A 10,123-nucleotide genomic window follows, 5' to 3' on the forward strand; every position below is an offset into this window, starting at 1 on the left:
GTCGGCAGCGCGCTCCCGACCCACGGCTGGGCACTTAAAAAGCAAAGTACAGGTGCGTGCTTGTGCCCAGCCGTGCCAGTCTGCCGACGTACATGTGCAGGAGGCGGTAATTAAGTGGTTAAAATTCAGGTAGCAATTTGCCAAGTGAAAGTATATTTTCCGTGTGAATGGAGCACAAACAACGGTTGTCACTAGGCTATTTCCTGTGCTGTTTCAATGTCTCTTATTGATTTAACCACTTAAGGACCGGAAGATTTTCCCCCTTAATGGCCGGGCCATTTTTTGCCATACGGCACTGTGTGGCTTTAACTGACAATTGCTCGGTCGTTGCGACGCTATACCCAAACATAATCAACACCCCCCCCCCAAATAGAGATTTCTTTTGGTGGTATTTGATCACCTCTGCTGTTTTTAATTTTTGTGCTATAAACAAAAAAGAGCAACAATTTTGAAAAAAACAAACAAGATTTTTAACTTTTTGCTATAATAAATAACCCAAATTTTGTAAAAAACAAAACAAAAAAAAAACAAATTTCTTCATCAGTTTAGGCCAATATGTATTTTTCTACATATTTTTGGTAAAAAAAATCGCAATAAGCATATATTGATTGGTTTGCGCAAAAAGTTATAGCATCTACAAAATAGGGGATATATTTATGCCATTTTTATTATTATTTTTTTTTTACTAGTAATGGCGGCAAACTGTAATTTTTATTGGGACTGCAATATTGCGGCGGAACAAATTGGACACTTTTGACACATTTTTGGGACCATTGACAATTATACAGCGACCAGAGCTATAAAAATGCACTGATTACTGTATAAATGTCACTGGCAGGGAACGGGTTAACACTAGGGAGCGATCAAGGAGTTAACTGTGTTCCCTCTCTGTGTTTAAACTGTAGGGGGAGGGGACTGTCTAGGACTGTCTACTTAGTATGAACACACGACGGTCTCTACTCCCCTGAAAGAACCGTGATTTGTGTGTTTACACACCCAGATCCCAGTTCTCGCACTGTCATGAGCGATCGCGGGTGCCAGGCGGTCATCGTGCCCGTCGGGCACTCGCATTGGCTCCGGGCTCACACTGCGGCTGCACATGCGTGCCCCTAGTGGCCAAACAGGCGAAGTGATGTAAGGTAATGTCATTTCGCCCAGCCGAGCCATTCTGCTGCAGTAAAACTGTGGCGGCTGGTCGGCAAGCAGTTAAAGTGGCCATAAATGATGTATATATACTGTGGACACTTAAAGTTTTGATCGATTCTGTTATTGTAGGTCTTGGTTTCATGTAAGTGTCAAAAACAATGAAATCAGGCCGAGACAGAAGTACAGTTAAATCACACTTGTGTAATAATAAAAGTAAAAAGAACGGACGTAGTCAAAACATAGCCAAAGTTCAGGAACCGGAACGGATAGTCAGCCAAGCCAGAAGTCAGAGATCAATGTAGTGGAACAGCAAGCAGGATCTGGAGCCAGAAGGGATGTCAGCAAAGCAAGTCTTGAACAGGATCGCAGGAGATAGTCTCTGTGATGTTGACCAAGGTGCAGGCAGAACACCTCTGGACTGGACAGTTTAAATAGGCAGGACTGACGAGCAGGATATCATCAACAGCTGAGTCACTGTGGAGAAATAGGAGCTGGCAATTAGCCGACAGCTGAGCGGTCAGCTCAGAGAAGGAAGGGCTGAGCCCAACTCTCACAGTAAGATATTTATGTGAGGTTTTAGCTGCTCTGAATGCTGTGAATGTAAATCATTGAAGGGGTTGTAAAGGCAGAAAGTTTTTCTTATCTTAATGCATTAAGATTAAAAGCCTTCTGTGTGTAGCAGCCTCCCCTAACATTTACCTGAGGTCCATCTAGCTCCGGCGATGGCCATGAATGTCTCAGAGATTCTCCTTCCTGATTGGCTGAGACGCAGCAGTGGTGCAGTTGGCTCCTGCCGCTGTCAATCAAAGTCAGCTAGCCAATCAGGGGAAAGAGGGGGCGGGACCAGGTCGAGGGCTCTGGGTCTGAATAGACACAGGGAGCTGTGTCTCAGCTCGGGGGCCCCCATAGCAAGCTGCGTGCTGTGGGTGGCACTGAACAGGAGGGAGGGGCCAGGAGCACAGAAGAGAGACCAGAGAAGAGGAGGGTGTGCAAATCCACTGCAACAGAGCAGGTAAGTATAACATGTTTGTTATTTTTATAGGGGAAAAAAACAAGTCTGTACAATTACTTGAAGTTAAAATGGAAAATACCGTGTCTGGACACTAGATGGAGCTATGTATCATAGGAATTTCCTATAACACTTAGCTCCATCTAATGGTCAAGAGTGGCATTTTCTGTTTAAATCAGCGATTTACATTCCAAAAGACTCAAGGATATATAGTCCCATTTTTTATTTTCAGTCCCCCCCCACCCCCCATTTGCACAACAAATGTACCTGCACTTTCAGCAGGTGAATGGCTGGGCAAATTCTTTATAAATCAGCCCCAACTTATGCTAGCCATAAACTATATGAAAAATCATTCAAACTCATGTTTGCAAAATGAACGCTTGGTCGTGAGAGCAAACGATAGCGCCATCAAGTAATGACTGAATTTTGAAAGATGAATTGTTCCCCGTCCGTTTGGTCATATATGGGCAGTTGCGGAACAGTTTAATTTTTAACAGCCGAGAAACACAGTAAAGTGTTTAATATTCTAAAGTACGCTGCGATTTCAAACTTAAAATCCAAATAGTGAAACAAAAAAATGTGCTATATAACAACAGCAATAAAGTGATAACGTGCTAAAATATATACAATATTCCAAATAAAGTGTTTTCATGCAGGATATGATAAAACGTCCATATGGTGAGAAAAAGCAATCAATAAAATCCTTAAACCAATATAATGGTGAACCAAACTATAAAAATCCTTATAAAAAAAAAAAATATATATATATATATATATATATATATATATATATATATATATATATATATATATATATAGATATGAGAAAAAAGTGCTACAACGTGCTGTGCAATCAAAAAAAGTTCAAAAGTGCTCCAATGTAATCCATGCGATTCAGTGGTTGCTGTGATATCAATCCAATATTAAGGTGCTGCGTGTGCACTCAGGTGTTCCCACAGGGCCGTCTTTAAGGCAGGGCAAAAGGGGCAGCTCCCCTGGGCCCTGTCATTGTTGTGGGGCCCAAAGTAGCTGCCTCATACTTGCCAACTACCCTGGTTTAAATCCCCTCGTCCCTTGAAGTTTTAGTCCTGTGCTGTGTCCTGATATCTCAGTGTGAAGTGCTGCTACTAATGCTGCCCAGCTCTGTCCTATTGTTGTGTACAGATGACTCACCTGCAGACCCTGTGTTTACATGTAAATAACCAGCATTCATATGTACATAATGGCAGCATTCATATGTAAATAGCCGAGGACGACGGCATTGATATTTACTTAAAGGCAGCATTCATATGTATATCATGCTCCCCTGCAGTGTGGTGAAGATGTTCTGTAACCTATAGCAACCAATCAGTGAGCAGTATTACTGTACAGTAATCTCTAGCAACCAATCAATAAGCAGAAATCATGTGCTGTAACCTCTAGCAACTAGTCAGTGAGCCTTAATGTGTGCTGTAACCTCTAGCAACCAGTCAGTAAGCGGTAATGATATGCTGTAACCTCTTGCAACCAATCGCAATCACTGCCTGATCATATACAGTAAACTGATTTTAAGTCTAGCTGCTATTTCTTGTACGTCTCAGAGGGGGTGAAGAGTGAAATTGCATGGGGGGGGGGGCATATTTTTTTTTTGCCCAGGGTCCAATCAATTTGAAAGACGGCCCTGGCCGCTCACCTTAGAGCGTGTGACCTTGCTGATTAGGCTTGGTCAATACACGCATTGAAAACTGTAAATGGTTCAGTGGTAAATCCGGATTCCTGTGGTGGCCTCACTCTGTGCTTCAATATGGTAATGGAGTCCCTTTTGTGCCTCAGTAATACCAATAGAGAAAGGAGGACTTCATAGTGTAGTGTATTAAAACCTTTAATATCAACACAGTAAAAAATCCCTTGCAGGGTCCTCACATTTGCATGGCGCGTCAGGACGCCACTCAAAAATAGCATAAAAAACAAGCTGTAGCGGCTGATATCAGGGTGGTATGCTGATCGTCCTTAGTGGGTGCACTGACTAACATTCCGTCCTGTCCCCTTCCCCTAAAAAAAAAGGTTTGTTACCCCATCATTTCATATTCCTGATATGTGCCTGCTGTACCATGTACTTGTATGAGAAAGTCTTCTGTTCTCTTTTTTTTTTTGGTTCCTTTTTGTGTGAAATCCATGGTGTTCCTGCCAGTCCCTCTGCTTTCCTGTTAAAAACTGACCACACTAAGCAGGAGAGCTCACCGTGGTCAATTCTCCAGCTGTGCTGGAAACTCAGCCTGCTCTTCTCCAATGATCATACTTGTCCTGGCACGCACCACCCCTCCCCTCCCCGCCACCTCCCCACGCAGCCTTTTACTGGGAAGATCAGTGTGCTGCTTCTCCTCCTCCCCCAGCTCTTATGCAGCTGAGAACAGTGGGAATGAGATCACATATAAAAAAAAAGAGAAAAGTTGTATTTATAATTTTTTTTTTGTATACCTATACACAAATGTTTGCCTTTCATTTCAATTTTAAATGGAATGGGCTGTTTTACACAGTAATCATTTACAATCAGTTTAAAGTGATTGTAAAGTCTCGTTTAAAAAAAAGAAAAAAAAAAGAAGAAAACAAACATGTTATACTTACTCCTTCTATTGCAGTTGGTTTTGCACAGAGCAGCCCAGGTCCTCCTCTTCTGGGGTCCCTCTTCGCTGCTCCTGGCCCCTCCCTCCTATCGAGTGCCCCCACAGTCAGCAGCTTCCTATGGGGGCACTGGAGCCGAGTCACAGCTCTGTGTGTCCATTCAGACACAGAGCCCCGACCCAGCCCCCATCCCCTCTCTCCCCTGATTGGCTGACAGACTTTGATTGACAGCCGCGGGAGTCAATGGCACCTGCTGCTGTGTCTCAGCCAATCAGGAGGAGTGTCCTGGATAGCTGGAGAGAGATGGGGCTCAGGTAAGTATTAGGGGGTGCTGGGGTGGCTGCTACACACAGAAGGTGTGCATTAAGATAAAAAAAAAATCCTTCTGCCTTTACAACTTCTTTAAGTATTAAAACTCTTCTTTTAAAAGGGCATTTTTAATTGACTATAAATGATGTATATTTACTGTGGGCACTTAAATTTTTGATCAATTCGGTTATTGTATCTCTTGGATTCATGTAAGAGGTTTATGTGACTTGCACTAACAAGCTATGCTGTGAAGGTAAGTCAAAATGGAAAATACCGTGTTTGGCCACTAGATGGAGTGACCTTATCAGAGCATTTAGATAAACTTGGTCTTATCTCTGTACACCAGAGGTTACTTTAAGCAAGGAAAGTAAAAGCCTTAGGCCTAAAAGAAATATTAACCCGTGGCATGCTTATCCTATATGAAAGGAAAAGTAAAGTTTATGTTAATATACGTTAACAAAGGAAGTCTTATTTTGGAAGATCATTAATGAAAAATTAATTAATGAAAATGTGTTTGTAGCTTCTAGATAAACCACACCTCCCAACTTTTTGAGATGGGAATGAGGGACACCTATCAGCAAAAGTATGCAGGCATAGGACACACCCCTGCCACACCCCCTTAAAGGAGAATTGTAAAAAAAATAAAAATTGGTGAAACCCACAAGTGTTTTTTTTTTACCACTACTATTCCTTTATATTGGCTTTTAGAATTTACAAATCCAGCAATTTAGAAATCAGATGAAAGGTTTAGCGCTGAGAATCACTTTTTGAAAGACAAGAAGTGCATTTTATATAGAACTATATAGAGCAGATATAATGAGGGACAAATGAGGAGGAAAGAGGGACAGAGGGACATTTCTCCAAATCTGGGACAGTTGGGAGCTACAGATAAACAGCAATTATATATTTTATCTAATTTTCCAGTCAGAAGTAAGACTATATTGAGTTAGTAAAGATAAGAGCTGTTTGTTTCCTAGGAATATGATTATATCCCTCAGGTTTCTGTGACTAGCATAGACCTCCTATGGTTCATTGCACATCTGCCGCAGGCAGATTCACGCCTAAAGGACTGGAGACCTATAATGGTGGTGAGCAAGGTATCAGGTGCCAGGGCCCTCTTTATTATTGATTGGACCCTGGGCATACATTTTCTTGGGCCACCCTCTTCCATGCAATTTCGCTATCCACATGTTCTGAGACATACAATAAATAGCAGCTCGAATCAAAATCAGTTTACAGAATCAGATCAGGCAGTGATTGTGATTGGTTGCCAGAGGTTACAGTGTATCATTACTGCTCACTGACTGGCTGCTAGAGGTTACAACACACATTATGGCTCACTGTTATTTTCTAGAGGTTACAGCACATAGACTTCTGCTTGTTGATTGTTTGCTAGAGATTACTGTACATCAATACTGCTCACTTATTGATTGCTAGAGGATACTGGACATCTATACCACTCATTATTTGGTTGCTAGAGGTTACTGGACATCTATACCACTCATTATTTGGTTGCTAGAGGTTACTGGACATCTATACCACTCATTATTTGGTTGCTAGAGGTTACTGCACATTATTACTGCTCACTTATTGATTGCTAGAGGTTACTGAACATCTATACCACTCATTATTTGGTTGCTAGAGGTTACTGGACATCTATACCACTCATTATTTGGTTGTTAGAGGTTACTGGACATCTATACCACTCATTATTTGGTTGCTAGAGGTTACTGCACATTATTACTACTCACTGATTGGTTCCTAGAGGTTACTGCATATCCTTACCGCGCAATGACTGTTGACATGCACCAAAATTCAAGGTTCCGGGACACCATGCTTTTTTGAAGAAGGGCTCCACCTCCAATTTGCTTACCTTTGCAGAACAGGCTGATGTTCGGCTTAATGACTATAGTTGTAGGCAGAACTTTCAAGCATCCTCCTTTACCTCCCCAGTGGGCAGCATTCAACAGAAGTGATGGTAGATATGACCTCAGGGGGACACGATATACATATGAATGTCTCCTCTGTTTACATATCAATGCTGTGGTCCTCTACTATTTACATATTAATGCAGGTTATTTGCATGTAAACACAGGGTCTGCAGGTGAGCCATCTGTACATGGCAAAAGGGCAGAGCTGGGCAGCAGCAACAGAACTTTACACTGAGATATCGGGACACAGCACGGGACTAAAACTGCAAGGGATAAGGGAATTTAAACTGGAATAGTTGGCAAGCATGAGGCAGCTGCTTTGGGCCCCACAAGATGGAGCCCAGGGCATCTGCCCTTTTTTCCCTGCCTTAAAAACGGTCCTGATTAGTGATGGCCGAACGGTTCGCCCGGCGGTCGTTTCGCGGCGAATTTCCGACATTCGCGGTCCGCACGTTCGAACGCCTTTTTCCGTCGTTCGCCGCGGCGGACTTACGTGTTTAATGTATACAAGAACTTTAACCTTTGGTGACACGTTTATCATGTGATACAGGACAGCCAATTGAGACATGACAGCACATGGACACTTGTACATTCCCCCTAACCTATAAATACACCCGATCCGGTGGCCATTTTACATTCTTTCTTCTGTTAAGATAGGGACAGGTTCCTGTGTGGAGTAGGGAGAGATAAACCACTAGCTATTTGGTACACAAAAGTTCTTTTCAGGACTGGTATAGGTGTTAGGTGTTGATAGGTTTGCTGTGCTGCTGATTCTTGCAGCAGCCTGAGTGTCTTTTGTTAGTTTAGAGAAAGGGAAAGGACGGTGTATGCTACAGGGACAGCCAGATTAGTCTTTCATCATCATCATCATCATCATCATCATTAGCTGTTACTATCAAGGTCCACAAAAGAGCTGTTCCAGTAACCACTAATCGTTCTCTTTTTTTGCCAATTTGTATAGGGACAGGAAGGAAGCAGTGTTGTCAGGCAGTGAGGGTAATTTTAAAGACTTGCTGTTATTATTAGTTCCACAAAGGTTCTTTTCAGGACTGGTATCAGTGGTACAGTAATAGGCTTGTACATGTATAATATTCTTTCTTCCAAATATAGAAAGGATATTATACTTGACTGCTGCCCTTCTGCTGCAGTCTGCTAAACATTCACAACTCACTTGTTCCACAAAAGTTCTTATAAGGACTGGTAACTTGGTATAGGGTGCTACGGTACATAGGCTTGAGTGCGGTACAGTCTGCTGTTCTGTAAGGACCGCTATCGGTCCACAATAGATAGGGTTGACGTGCACCACTGCTGACCGCTGCCCTATACTGCAGCAGTCCTTCAGCGGTATAGGGACTGACGTACAGTCTGCTAATCACTAACACACAACCTGCTTGTTCCACAAAAGTTCTTATAAGGACTGGTAACTTGGTATAGGGTGCTACGGTACATAGGCTTGAGTGCGGTACAGTCTGCTGTTCTGTAAGGACCGCTATCGGTCCACAATAGATAGGGTTGACGTGCACCACTGCTGACCGCTGCCCTATACTGCAGCAGTCCTTCAGCGGTATAGGGACTGACGTACAGTCTGCTAAAAACTAATACACAACCTGCTTGGTCCACAAAAGTTCTTATAAGGACTGGTAACTTGGTATAGGGTGCTACGGTACATAGGCTTGAGTGCGGTACAGTCTGCTGTTCTGTAAGGACCGCTATCGGTCCACAATAGATAGGGTTGACGTGCACCACTGCTGACCGCTCACCTATACTGCAGCAGTCCTTCAGCGGTATAGGGACTGACGTACAGTCTGCTAAACACTAATACACAACCTGCTTGTTCCACAAAAGTTCTTATAAGGACTGGTAACTTGGTATAGGGTGCTACGGTACATAGGCTTGAGTGCGGTACAGTCTGCTGTTCTGTAAGGACCGCTATCGGTCCACAATAGATAGGGTTGACGTGCACCACTGCTGACCGCTCACCTATACTGCAGCAGTCCTTCAGCGGTATAGGGACTGACGTACAGTCTGCTAATCACTAACACACAACCTGCTTGTTCCACAAAAGTTCTTATAAGGACTGGTAACTTGGTATAGGGTGCTACGGTACATAGGCTTGAGTGCGGTACAGTCTGCTGTTCTGTAAGGACCGCTATCGGTCCACAATAGATAGGGTTGACGTGCACCACTGCTGACCGCTCACCTATACTGCAGCAGTCCTTCAGCGGTATAGGGACTGACGTACAGTCTGCTAAACACTAATACACAACCTGCTTGTTCCACAAAAGTTCTTATAAGGACTGGTAACTTGGTATAGGGTGCTACGGTACATAGGCTTGAGTGCGGTACAGTCTGCTGTTCTGTAAGGACCGCTATCGGTCCACAATAGATAGGGTTGACGTGCACCACTGCTGACCGCTGCCCTATACTGCAGCAGTCCTTCAGCGGTATAGGGACTGACGTACAGTCTGCTAAACACTAATACACAACCTGCTTGGTCCACAAAAGTTCTTATAAGGACTGGTAACTTGGTATAGGGTGCTACGGTACATAGGCTTGAGTGCGGTACAGTCTGCTGTTCTGTAAGGACCGCTATCGGTCCACAATAGATAGGGTTGACGTGCACCACTGCTGACCGCTCACCTATACTGCAGCAGTCCTTCAGCGGTATAGGGACTGACGTACAGTCTGCTAATCACTAACACACAACCTGCTTGTTCCACAAAAGTTCTTATAAGGACTGGTAACTTGGTATAGGGTGCTACGGTACATAGGCTTGAGTGCGGTACAGTCTGCTGTTCTGTAAGGACCGCTATCGGTCCACAATAGATAGGGTTGACGTGCACCACTGCTGACCGCTGCCCTATACTGCAGCAGTCCTTCAGCGGTATAGGGACTGACGTACAGTCTGCTAAACACTAATACACAACCTGCTTGGTCCACAAAAGTTCTTATAAGGACTGGTAACTTGGTATAGGGTGCTACGGTACATAGGCTTGAGTGCGGTACAGTCTGCTGTTCTGTAAGGACCGCTATCGGTCCACAATAGATAGGGTTGACGTGCACCACTGCTGACCGCTGCCCTATACTGCAGCAGTCCTTCAGCGGTATAGGGACTGACGTACAGTCT

This window comes from Lithobates pipiens, unplaced genomic scaffold (assembly GCF_037356315.1).
Source record: "Lithobates pipiens isolate NorthernLeopardFrog02 unplaced genomic scaffold, aLitPip1_a1.2 Scaffold_22, whole genome shotgun sequence".
In the NCBI taxonomy this organism is placed as follows: domain Eukaryota; kingdom Metazoa; phylum Chordata; class Amphibia; order Anura; family Ranidae; genus Lithobates; species Lithobates pipiens.